Consider the following 14,159-nt stretch of genomic DNA (forward strand, 5'->3'; position numbering starts at 1 on the left):
TCAACTTAGTATATACTAAGCAAGGGTTTCAACAGGCTGCACTCACACAACCGCACAAGGTATAGGGTATTGTTCAACTAGTAGTGATTTTACGTTTCATAGTAAAACACATTAAGGACAGAGATCCTACGTGGGGAGCATGTGCCCAGTGACTCCCGTTGTTGATTTAACAATTGGCACTCTTATTTATGACGTCAGCAATCATCCGAGACTCTTGCTATGAGCTATCTAGGTTATGGAAGCCCCTTGAGTTCACCAACTCTGAACTTGTTTAGTCAAGGCCGTATCACAGTGGAGGTTCCTTCCTCCCTTCAGAGAAAGGCGCCTCTCTCCTTGATGGCCTGTTCCTTCTGCTGGGGTCTTGTTCACCAGGATCTTTCATTTAGATTGTTTTTTGCCACCATGTCATGGCTTTCCATGCCTGTGAGACTCTCATGGACCTTTTAGCCAGATCTGAATGTCCCAAGGGTTGATTCTGAGGCAACTTTCTTTTCTTCAAATACTGAAAATCTCACTGAAGCTTGAATGTCCTCGGGGAACATTAGAAAACTCCACATTTAATTCTTATGTAGATCAATGTGTTGGAAGACTAGAGGTTAGTCATGTCAAATACAGCTCCAAAGTTAATCATGCTCTAATCATGTAATGTTATTTAAGCAAATAAAAATAAAACAAATAAAATATATCTAATTTAAACATACTTTCTTAAAACACACATTATTTAAGAAATAAAGCCAAAGGTAGGTAAAGCTAAATTGATTATTTAATCAAATTATATCACCTATTTGTCAAAGTTTACAAGTGCATAGTCATCTGGTTTGGCATCTTGGGAAAAATTCCATTTAAAACAAGACATTATACCTGAAAAGTTTTCATGGCAATAGTTATTCCTAGTTTTACTTAGTTTGGCTAAAAGTAAAAAACTTAAAATTTATTTATAGTTGAAACTACTTTTATGATATATTTATAAATGTGAGTAAATGAAAGCTTAACTAAGGCTCTTCCAATACCTGAGCTTTTTGAGATGATTATACCACACAGGCTTTATTGATCAAGTCAACCTTACAAGCACTCTAAAACTACAAGGGATTCTGAAGCAACGAAAGCTGTTGTGTTCACAGCTAGAAAGTTCAAAATTCAAACACACTGAGGTCTTTTTCCCTTAAGCCAGAACAAATTCCCCCTAAAGGATGACATCATTTTGATTTGTCTCAGCAGTAAACAAAACCACTTGCAAAGATAAGGAAAGATGAATAGCAGATGTCTCTTTAAAGGCTACTAAATAACTATGATCCACAGTTAATGCTATTTGGGGGCCTATGCTCAGTACTGAAAAACAGGCTGAAATATCTTCCTCTAACTATTTCCCTATTCCCTATTCTCACAGTTATCGTTCCTCTTTAAAGGGTGTGATAATTGTGCTAAAAGTCTGTACTTGATGAAAAAATAGTTCTGAAAATATTAATCCCATTAGTTATCCTTAGTTACTCTTCAAAAATAATAGACTTTATTAGATCCACTCTGATTTATCCTTAACTTTCAATAATAGTTGATTTTATCAGATCCACCCTGATTTAAATCGGTCTCAAAACTTCAAGTTCTGGTTGGGACACAGTTAAACGGAATGAAGAAAACAGTAGAACAGGAAACATTTCCTGGTTTAGATGGATTGCTTCCATGACCATCATTGCCTCTAATATCGCCCCTTATTAGTATCTCCCCTTCTCCAGACATGCCCTGCTCTATATCTTTTACTGGGTGAACTACTTCAATATAGCATCAATACTAAGAGAAAATAAACAAGGAATCAAAAGGCTGATATATATTGAACAGAAGGAATGTTTTTATCCCAGGATCTTTGGGAACATATATTTCTAGCCATCAGGAAACTCATATATATTTTTTTACTTTTATCAAAAAGAGGAAGTTTCTATCAAAAGGATAGAAGTACAGCCTCCCATTCTTCAAGAACTTGTACACAGAGGGAAACAGAGTTTGAGAAAAAGTGATCTCAATATTGAAAACCTAGAAGCAATTCTTGGGTTAATAAATTAACATATCCAAGAATTTTTCCAAGTGTATTGAAGAAAATAAAACAAAATAATTGATATTTTAGTAAACTTTGAACTTTCTAATAACGTAAACTAAAAATTATCTTCCAGTTCACTAACAGTCATCAAATATAATCATGTGTTATCCCAGCAAAGTAGTTAAGGATAAGGATAGAATAGCATATTATAAAGCCTAGAAAGAAAGTAATCCTGATTGAACCCAGAGAGAAAATACTATTTTTGAACACTGAGATTAAGGACTGTCTTGAAGGCAGAACTGAATATATGTAACTATATATAAATATGCTTCATATGTAGGGAATTTTTCAAAAATTTTATTGCAACGTTTGTGGTCATTTTAGATAGGTATTTTCATTAGGCCTGCCTCTTTAGTGCAGTAAGCAGCACGTCAGTCTCATAATCTGAAGCTAGGTATTTTCATGTAATAAAGATTCTGCCAGATTTTTTCTTAATCCTTGGATAACCTTGTCTTAGTAAATTCATTTCTGATACTCAAATCTTATCTTTTTTCTATATATTTTCTTTCTTTTTTTTTTAAAAGCCAAGCACTTGACTTGTTTTTCTTTTTTTAAATTTTTTTTTCTTTTATTTGACAGGTAGAGTCATAGACAGTGAGAGAGAGAGACAGAGAGAAAGGTCTTCCTTCCTTTGGTTCACTCTCCAAATGGTTGCCACGACAAGTGCTGCAACGATCCGAAGCTAGGAGCCAGGTGCTTCTTCCTGGTCTCCCATGCGGGTGCAGGGGCCCAAGCACCTGGGCTATCCTCCACTGCCCTCCCGGGCCACAGCAGAGAGCTGGACTGGAAGAGGGACAGCTGGGACTAGAACCTGGAGTCCATGTGGGATGCTGGCGCTGCAGGCGGAGGATTAACCAAGTGAGCCATGGTGCCGGCCTCTCTTCTATGTATTTTCCTGATTTGAATTGGCAAACTGTAACTTAAATTTCTTAAAACTTCTAATTTTGCTTCCTGCTGTCCATCGGCACTCCATATTCTTGCTCCAGAAAGCCAAGCAGCACGTTACATCAGGGATGAGGAAAGAAAAATCAAAGTTGTCTAAGAAAATAACGATTCTTAGCTCCAAACTCATGTTTTAGATAAATTATGGCCTAAACAGTGGAATTAGTCAAAACATAGATTCTTTTGTCTTGGAAGGGTTCTCTGACAGGTTTCTCACGGGTATATGGTGATTCCTCATTACCCACGAGTTAGTCTCTTAGCCTCCTTAATTTCTCATCTGAAGTAATCTTGAGTAGTGATTCATGAAGCTATTTGGAAGACGCTACAGTCAATGTTAGTTTTTCTTATGACACGAGATTAAAGTTTAGTTTAAGAGAAAATGGCAATTAACTTGTGGTTTGAAGATATGCTCCAGGAAAATTCACCTATTAAAAATCCAACTGAGGATTCACTTTTCTAATTCAGTTATTCGCAAACTTTTGACTTAGAGGCTCTTCATAAACTCAAAATTATTGAATCGAACAAAAGCTTTTGGTTCTCTGAGTTGTCTCTTTAAATGTATAGAAAATAATTAGTGAGACAAATGATATTTTACAGTTTTGCAAATCTCTTTAATGAATGGTTTAACAGAAAGCATCTGGATTTTTCTATTTGTGTCTGCATTCAATCTATTAACATATCACATGTCTTGTAGGCTCACAAAAAACCCCACTGTACCCTAATGAGAAAATGAGAGTGGTAAAAGACAAATAATGCCTTGACATTATTATGAAGATATTTTAAGTGTAGTTTACTTATCATAAATCCACTATCAATTAAAGAATACATATATGTCACAGAATTAGCCCAACTACATTTCTGTGACTACATGATTATGCCCATATGTTAACACCTGCAGCCAGAGAGAGCGGCAAGATGGCGGAATAGGAAGGGAGCACACTATTAGTCCGGGGGAGAGACAGTTTAATAAAAGTTGAGATACTGCAGGGTCAAGGAAGAGTAGGGGAAGAAACAGCAGAGGAAACTCTTCCGGAACTAATGATTCACAGTGGATCTGCGTGGAGAGCATGGGAGCCCAAGTTCGGGACACCAGTGGCAGAATCAACACACCAGTGCTGGAACGCGAGATGAGCCAAACCTCAATAGCCCAAGACACCAGTGGGCAAGCGGAAAGAGGAGACTAGAGGGAACGAGGCTTGAAACTCAGTGGGGGAGAGTTCACCAGGCTAACTAGAAGAGAGAGAGTAAAAAAAAAAAAAAAGTGACCGATACGGACACAAGTTTCTCTCTCTCCGATCACCTCTCAAAGGCGAGCAAGACAAAGAGCAGGCGCCATTTTGACATACGTCATAAGCAGGGCGACCTCAGGTCTGCACCGGCCCTGAGCCTAGCAGAAAAACCTGACTCTGGGGGGAGGGGTGAAATAACAGGAGATTAGCATCTAACTTGGCAACCCAGTGGGAGACTGCAGGAGAATTGGAGCCCACACTGAGGGCAGCAGAGATTCCCTGTGTAGTCCTTGGGAAAGAGCTTCCAATCTCTGGCTCCTGTGGGTATATCATTTGCCTGCTAACTACCTCCAATTACGTTCAGCTGTGCGGAATTACTTCCCTTTTGAATAAAAAAAAAAAAGAAAAAAAAAAGAAAGAAAGAGAGATTTACCACACCTAACCTGGGAGTGTCATCTTTGACACACCCTCAACCCTGAGGAACCAAATACAGCTCTCAGTCCACACTCATCTCAAGCCTCTAAGGCTCCACCGAAAGCAGACAGTCCACTTAATATAGAGCCATAGTGTAAAAAGAAAAAACACCACAGTGAAGAAACCAAATATCTCCAACATGCCAAACAACAAACGCAAAAACCGAGGTAACAAGAACAAGGAAGACACTATGACGCCTCCAAATGAAAAAGACACCCCAATTCAAGATTATGAAGATGATGAGACTGAAGAAATGCAAGAAGCGGATCTCAAAAAATTGATAAGAACATTAAGAAGTTCTCAAAAACAAATTCTTGAACTACAGAAATCCTTAATGGACAAGATAGAAAATCTCTCTCGTGAAAATGAAATATTAAGGAGGGATCAAAATGAAATGAAACAACTAGTGGAACAAGAAACTGTGATAGTGATGAGAAATCATAATGCAATGAAGAATTCAATAGATCAAATGACAAACACATTAGAGAGCCTTAAAAACAGAATGGGCGAAGCAGAAGAGAGAATATCAGACTTAGAAGACAGAGAACAGGAAAGGAAACAGGCAAACCAAAGAAAAGAAGAAGAAATTAGAAATCTAAAAAATATTGTCGGGAATCTACAGGATACTATTAAAAAACCCAACATCCGGGTTCTAGGAGTTCCTGAAGGCATGGAGAGGGAGAAAGGATTAGAAGGCATTTTCAGTGACATACTAGCAGAAAATTTCCCAGGTTTGGAGAAGGACAGAGGCATCTTAGTACAGGAAGCTTATAGAACCCCTAATAAACATGATCAAAAGAGATCCTCACCACGACATGTTGTAATCAAACTCACCACAGTGAAACATAAAGAAAAGATCCTAAAATGTGCAAGAGAGAAACGTCAGATTACTCTCAGAGGATCTCCAATTAGACTCACAGCAGACTTCTCATCAGAAACCCTACAAGCTAGGAGAGAATGGCGAGACATAGCCCAGGTACTAAGAGAGAAAAACTGCCAGCCCAGAATATTATATTCTGCAAAGCTCTCATTTGTGAATGAAGGTGAAATTAAGACTTTTCATAGCAAACAGAAACTGAAAGAATTTGTTGCCACTCATCCTGCCCTGCAAAAGATGCTTAAAGATGTCTTACACACAGAAACACAGAAACATGGTCACCAATATGAAAGAAGGTAAAGGAAGGAAACCTCACAGCAAAAGATCACAGGAAGCTCAATTTCTCTTTGACATAGAATTAAACTCTGATGCTCTGTTAAAGCAATGTGCTAAAGTAATCTATTATGTTCTTTTGATGTCTGTTAAATTCTAATTGTTCAAAAACAGCTGAATTTTTATTAAGAGCTATTGGTTATTTAAATATGTGCTTATTTTCAAAGATTTGAATAATCACCTTGTAACAAGGATCAAATTTGGTCTATGTTATGTCATGATTTTAAGGAATCTTATTTCAACCAGATATTTTGGATTTTGAGCCTTCTTGGCATTCTTGACAAGCATTCAAAAAATCAAAGTTTCAAACAATCTGGACTCTAAAATTTCCAGTAAATCCTGGACTTTGGTTTTTCCAGTTTGGGCTCAACTGAAAAAACTGAAGAACCTATGTCTCTCATCTTATAGAGACACCAACTAATCAGGCTATTTGGATTATATTAGAAGTACTGTCAAGATGTGATGTGGTACCAAACTTTAAGTTTCTATAATGGAAAATACTATTAATACAAATGTTTGAGAATTAAAAAGCATAATGATCTTGTGTTACTAGACATGATACTTATCTTAATGAGAAAGCCCCAGAGACATAAAGGGTTAAATACTTGTAAAATCCTACAGGTGCTTTCAAAAATACTGTGAAGTAAGCAAGTGCCTCTTCTTGGTTGATGAGTTTATAATTTTAAACATGGCGACTTAAAGTCTTTTGTCATCCACAGTTATATATGATTTGCTGCTCATAAAACTAAAGCGTTGTTGGTTCTGTGTTTAGCTGTCCTCCTATAGGTTCCTATGGACTTTTTCCAGCCACTTCTATTGTATTCAGTACTTTGGAATGGCTCTGTAAACAGATGAAGCCAATAATGTATTAACAGTACCAACTGAGAGAAAGTATGGTTAACTGAGGTTACTAAAAACAAAAAGCAATTCAAATCAATTGGCAATCTACAAAAAGAGTTAAAGATTTTAAAAGCTATTATTAAAATTGCTATATTGGTCTATTATGCTATGTTATATGTATGTACATATTGTATGTCCACATGGGGAAATTTTATTAAGAGTTTTATTTTAAATGGCTTATAGATAAGATTGTCCATAAATTTAAGCTGCTAAAATCAATCAAAGATACATTTTAATTTGTGTGACCTGAATCTGTGTATCATATGTTTTAAACTTGTTGGTAGAAAGAAACTAAAAACATTTTATATGGTTGTGCTTAAGTTTACTGGTTAAACAAACTACACCATGTTCGATATTTAAGAGGTGTTTCCAAATACATGATTCTTCAAATTTATAGAAGGCATTGGACCTTCTGGTAAATGTTTTATTAAGTTGTTATCTATTGGTTGAAACGGTTTGCTAAGTATTCATGTGATATTGCTATTGTCAGCAAGCGATCTAGGACTTGCTCCCTCATTTCTCTATTCTAAGCCCAACTTGTTCTTTCATTTCTCTATTCTCTTCAAGGTAGGAAACTAATTCTATTATGAAGGAATCTGTAGGACGCACAATTTAATCTTTAGACCTTATAAAAGAGATGGCTAACATTTTTCTGTAATAGCATAGCCAAAATAAGAACTTAAATAATAATCTCATAGCTAGATTCACTTCACCATCAGCGAAGTATACAGTAAGTAGAAAAAAACCTCCCTTTCAGACCAAAGGGAAAGAAAGTTTTTAAGTGAGAATATAATTTTCCTCATGGGCATTGTCTACCTTAGAAAAACTACTACAGAACATGCCTGTGACTATAGACTTGTAGTTCAGGCCACCGAAGATTAGAGATGGGAAACGGGCACTCACTTGACTTGCATCCTCTGGTCTGCTTTAACACAAACCAGGAGGAAAAGAAAGCTCGGCATCAGAAGCAATGGGTGGCAGGCCTATTAATGGCTGATCTGTACAGTGATCTGCCCTCAAGGAGACCCAACAGGCCAGTCCACTGCAGTGGCTTTCAATGTGGTAAGCCTGGGCTTCAGCAGAAGTCAGCTTGTGAAGAGCCCTGGCAGCTCTGCCAAGAGTTGGATCACTGGAAATGGACCTGCCCTGGAGTCGAAGGATGCCCAGGTCAGAGCCACAGATCTTATTGGCTCTAAGCTGAAAAGCCCTTCACTCAGCCCAGCTTCCAAAGTGACCACTGCATCTGAGGGTATGGTCAAGTAGAGTCAGCAACATTGTAGGCAGAACTGTAAATTTCTTGTTAGAGATGCTCCCTGCCTTTACCTGGCCAGCTCTCCTCCCAGGCCAGCCAAGTAATGAAAGTCAACAGAGTGCCTTCCCCTAGGAGGTTCACACCTCCCTTAGGATATACCCCATGTGAAGAGATAGATAGATCTGGGCCTCTTAACTTACAAGGCCTAAAGCCCACCAGATTATTATCAAGCCCCTTCTATCAGGTTCTATTTGCCTCTCAATCAGAAAACTTAATTGTAGCTTAGACAGCACCTTTCTTAGCTCCTCTAATAATGACTCTGTCCTTTGTTCTAGACCCTGTCTAGCGTACTTGGGCCTCATTCCTTTGTAATCATAACCTCTACTCTACCACCAATGGCTCTACTCCCAACCTGTGTGTACTGATGGTCCTCTTCCCCACTTAATGCTGTATAATTGTTCAAACCTGGTCAATGCCACTCTTAGGATCATTGGTTACTATCCTCACTCTGTCTTTTATGACCTTGTCTAAATATGATCAGAGTCGGCAAACTTGGAAGGCTTCCATAGCCTTGGCAACTCATGACGACAGCCTAGGGTGGTTACTGGTGCCATAAACTAGAGTGTCAATTTGTTGGGTCAACAACAGGAGCCACTGTGCACTTGCTCCTCATGTGGGATCTCTGTCCTTAATGTGCTGTACATTTTGATTTAATGCTATAACTAGTACTCAAACAGTATGTTTCACTTTGTGTTTCTATGTGGGTGCAAACTGATGCAATCTTTATACTAAATTGATCTTCTATATATAAAGAGAATTGAAAATGAATCTTGATGCAAATGGAAGGGGAGAGGGAGCGGGAGAGGGGAGGGTTGCAGGTGGGAGGGAAGTTATGGGAGGGGGAAGCCATTGTAATCCATAAGCTGTACACTGGAAATTTATATTCATTAAATAAAACTAAAAAAAATACCTGCAGCCAATAATTCTATCAAACCATACATTTTCCTGTTCATTGATTAATTTATTAGGCGCCTGCTATTTTCCAGACATCATTCCAAAATAGCTATGTTTCCTCTTCTCATACAGTTCAAAATGTAGTGGCTTATGACAGATATTTAGTAGGCTAGCACACAGATGTTTATACAAGGCAATGTGATGAGTAGAGGAACAAAGAGGAGTGAAATTATAACAAAAAGATCAAACCTGTTCACAGTCAGAATGAGCTAAGAAAGTGGTGGTTAAAAATAAGAACTGAAGATAGTAGCTGCGTGAAGGATGTAAGGAAATTATTTCAGGAAATAGATGTTAGAACTCTTAGCTTAGGAAACAATTGTGATTTGAAGACTTGAAAGTAGGCCATATTACTAAAAAATAAAGATCAAGTATGGCAGTTTTAAGGAATGAGTGAAATGATGATAATTTATTTATCCTGTTAATAGCTTCCTCTGACTACTGTGAGAAAGGTAGATTAGATGGGCAGCATAAATGCAGGGCAAAGGCAGGGACCCAGATCAGAACTAATGGTGGCGTAAACTCTTATTTTATTTTATTTTTTATTTTATTTATTTATTGACAGGCAGAGTTAGGCAGAGAGAGAGAGAGAGAGAGAGAGAGAGAGAGAGAGAGAGAGGTCTTCCTTTTTCTGCTGGTTCACCCCCCAAATGGCCGCTATGGCTGGAGCGCTGCACAGATCTGAAGCCAGGGGCCAGGTGCTTCCTCCTGGTCTCCCATGCGGGTGCAGGACCCAAGCACTTGGGCCATCCTCCACTGCACTCCTGGGCCACAGCAGAGAGCTTCACTGGAAGAGGAGCAACCGGGACAGAATCCGGCGCCCCAACCGGGACTAGAACCCGGGGTGCCAGCGCCACATGCAGAGGATTAGCCTAATGAGCCACGGCGCTGGCCTAAACTTCTCTTTTAAGCATATTGCTTTATTCTCAAAAACACTTCAAAAAATTTATACTTATTTAAGCATGACTTCACAGTGTTATATGCTACTAACGACAAGAATAATGATAATTTGCAACCTAGTTTGGAAATTTTACCTTGGAGCAGATGACATACACATCAGATGAGCAGGATATTCCAGAAATATTTGACAAGTCTTAGAAACACAGATTTTGACAAAGTTAATTTGATGTCAAATATGCTAGGCAGAAGATATAACATAACTGAAGCCCCACCATGGCAGGAAAATGGTAATTTCAGGACTGAAAGATGAAGAAAAGGAATGAAGTTCCAATTTTATTTTTTATACATAAATCATTTTATTATTTAAATGGAGGACTAACAGGGAATATGTGTACATTTTTATGAGGTACAGTATAATACCCCACAAATATACACAGAATAAATTTATCAAGCCAAGCAAATAGCCTTTTCATCTTTTTCTTTTTTTTTTTATTAAACTTTTATTTAATGAATATAAATTTCCAAAGTACAGCTTATGGGTTACAATGGCTTCCCCCTCCCAAAACTTTCCTCCCACCCACAACCCTCCCCCCTCCCGCTCCCTCTCCTCTTCCTATCACATCATGATTCATTTTCAATTCTCTTTGTATACAAAAGATCAGTTTAGTATATATTAGGTAACGATTTCAACAGTTTGCCCCCATATAGCAACACAAAGTGAAAAGAAAAAGAAAAAGAAAAAAAAATACTGTTGGAGTACTAGTTATAGCATTACATAAGAGTGTACAGCACATTAAAGACAGAGATCCTACATAATATATATTTTTTAAATTAATTAATTTTCTATGCCATTTCCAATTTAACACCAGGTTTTTTTTTTTTCATTTCCAATTATCTTTATATACAGAAGATCACTTCAGTATATAATTAGTAAAGACCTCATCAGTTTGTACCCACGCAGAAACACAAAGTGTAAAAATACTGTTTCAGTACTAGTTACAGCATCACTGCACATTAGACAACACATTAAGGACAGATCCCACATGGGATGTAAGTACACAGTGACTCCTGTTGCTGACTTAACAATTTGACACTCCTGTTCATGGCGTCAGTAATCTCCCTAGGCTCTAGTCATGAGTTGCCAGGGCTATGGAAGCCTTTAGAGTTCGCTGACTTTGATCTTGTTCCGATAGGGTCACAGTCAAAGTGGAAGTTCTCTCCTCCCTTCAGAGAAAGGTACCTCCTTCTTTGATGGCCCCGTTCTTTCCACTGGGATCTCACTCACAGAGATCTTTCATTTAGGTCTTCTTCTTTTTTTCCTTTTCCATGGTATCTTGGCTTTCCATGCCTACAATACTCTCATGGGCTCTTCAGCCAGATCCGAATGCCTTAAGGGCTGATTCTGAGGCCAGAGTGTTGTTTAGGACATCTGCCATTCTATGAGTCTGCTGTGTATCCCACTTCCCATGTTGGATCTTTCTCTCCTTTTTTTGATTCTATCAGTTAGTGTTAGCAGACACTTGTCTTGTTTGTGTGCTACATATGAGGGAGCATATACAATATTTGTCTTTTTGTTTCTGGCTTATTTCACTTAACATATGATCTCCAGTTCAATCCATTCATTTAGCTGCAGATAATTATATTGCATTGTTTTTATGGCTATATATGTTTGTGCATTGTATGTATATACTATATTTTCTTTATCCATTCATACATTGAGGGCCATCCAGGTTGATTCTGTATCTTGGCTGCTGTAAATAATGCTGCAATGAATATGGGAATGCAGGTATCTCTGTTTCAGGCTGATTTCAAGTCTTTGGGATATATATCAAGAAACTGAGCAGCTGGGTTAAATGGTAGGTCTATTTTTTGTTTTGGAGGAACCAAAACATAAACCATAATGGCTGCACAGATTTGCATTCTCACCAAAGTGTTTAAGGGCTTCTCTTTCTCCACATCTTCACCAGCATTTGTTATCTTTGCCTTTTTGATAATAGTCATTCTAACTGGAATGAGATGAAACCTCATTGTGGTTTTTATTTGCTTTTCCTTGATTGCTAGTGACAGTGAGCCTTTTTTCATGTGTTTATTGGTCATTTGCTTTTATTCTCTTGAGAAATGTCTATGCAGATCTTCTGGTGCTCCAATTTTCAAGACATAGTACTAAAGATGAGACTGATCAGAATGACAGATTACAATGTATAGGACCGAATGGGTCATGTTTAGGATCTGGTATTTTTTTCTAAGAACAAATGAAGCCAATATTGATAAGTTCGTATATACCCACATTCCAGTCTAACTGATGACTCCAGAACAAGTTTTGTAAACAAAAGGAGCTTTCTACTCTGTCCTAAGTTCATTGCTTACTCTTGAGTACTAAGAACCAACTACGTTTACTCTATCCATACCATTAAAAAAGCATGGGAAATAGGAAATACGATATGTATAAGTAATATTCTTAAGAGTGAGATAAGATCATGGATATAAATATTTGCCTTGGGCTGGTGCTGTGGCACAGCAGGTTAAAGCCCTGGCCTGAAGTGCCAGCATCCAATATGAGCACTGGTATGAGTCCCAGCTGCTCCTCTTCAATCCAGCTCTCTGCTATGGCCTGGGAAAGCAGTGGAAGATGGTCTGAGCACTTGGATCCCTGCACCCACATGGGAGATCTGGAGAAAGCTCCTGGCTTCTGGCTTCGGATTGGCCTGGCTCTGGCCGTTGTGGCCAATTGGGGAGTGAACCAGTAGATGGAAGACCTCTCTTTCTCTCTCTCTCTCTCTCTCTCTCTGCCTCTCCTCTGTGTAATTCTGACTTTCAAATAAGTAAATCTTTAAAAAAAGAAAATATCAATTTTCTCTTCACTCTTTCTTCTCTCTCTTCATACTGCCATCTAACATGCACACTTCCTTAGTATTCACCAGAAGGGCATTGCAAATTTTAAAGAGGAAAGTAAAAGAACTCACAATGATTATAAGATAATTATTCAAACTCTAAGACCAAGAAGCAAAAAAAAAAAAAAAAAAAAAAAGGTCCTTGGGATAGAATAATTAGCTTAACTGTATCTCATCTCAACTCCCTTGTATGTTTCTTTTGCTATGTGCAAGGAGCACCCACACATGCCCTTGAAATGAAGCATTCTAATATACAAAATAAAAAAGGCCCTCCCTGTAGGGTTTCAGTTTAGCAATTTCACCTTGAAAACTCAGATTTAATTTGAATGGTATTGACATTAAACATATTTTAGGATAGAAATTAAATTACCTTTGGAAACGTCATGTCTAAACCACTTATTTCAGTGAATCAATCGCAGACTTAGATGAGGTGATTTGTCCAGAAGGCAGACAGCTGGTTAGTAGCACATTCACAATGAGAATGCAGTCCTTTGGTCATTCTATTAATACATGCTGGAGGATGCCTAAAGTATCACCAAAAATAAAGCATTAAGAACTTTCGCCTGATGTGTAAAGTTGTAAAAAGAATAAATAATGGTCTGAATATATTCATTTAAAAATATCCAAGATAGCAATATGGATAATGTCTACTTGGTAGACATTAACAGAACCTTAAGGATGGGTGTTGCATACAGTAGTTGTGATGCCACTAGGATGACATCATGTGTGCCTGAGTTTGAGCCCTGGCTTAACTCCCAATTCCAGCTTTCTGCTAAAGCACATTCTAGGACACAACAGGTACATCAAGTAGTTGGGTCCCTGCCACCCATATGGGACACCTGGATGGAGTTTTGGACTCCTAGTTTCGGCTTGTCTCAGTGTCTTCTGTTGTCAGCATTTGGGGGAATGAACCAGCAAATGAAGATAACTATTTCTCTCTGTCTCTCTCTCTCTCACTGTCTAACTCTGCCTGTCAAAAAAATTTTTTTGATAATTTTTTATTACCCTTGTCTATACCATTGAGGTACAGTGGTTTTTCTACTTACTATTTGTTGAATTCTTTATTTAGCGGTGGGTTAAGCTTGTGATTATAGACAAAATTGAAGTTTTGTCATTGTAAAAATTAAAGGAAAAATAAGGAAGGAGAGATGGAGGTGGGAGGGTGGGAACGAGAGAGGGAAGGAAGTATGTTGGGAATAAGGTCTTCCTTTTTCTGTTGGTTAAGCCCCCCAAGTGGCCGCTACAGATCCGAAGCCAGGAG

The 14,159-nt window shown here is 38.1% G+C and overlaps 1 protein-coding gene across 1 annotated transcript in view; it reads right to left on the reverse strand.

Moving 5' to 3' along the window:
- Positions 1-13,418, reverse strand: part of LIPF (lipase F, gastric type) — a 41,731-nt gene extending 28,313 nt beyond the window's left edge. The window contains exon 1 of the mRNA XM_062214893.1: positions 13,269-13,418. The gene's annotated coding sequence lies outside the window, so the exon portion shown is untranslated. The remainder of the gene's footprint in view (positions 1-13,268) is intronic.
- Between the last annotated feature and the right edge of the window lie 741 nt (positions 13,419-14,159).

Source organism: Lepus europaeus, chromosome 17 (assembly GCF_033115175.1).
Source record: "Lepus europaeus isolate LE1 chromosome 17, mLepTim1.pri, whole genome shotgun sequence".
Lineage (NCBI taxonomy): Eukaryota > Metazoa > Chordata > Mammalia > Lagomorpha > Leporidae > Lepus > Lepus europaeus.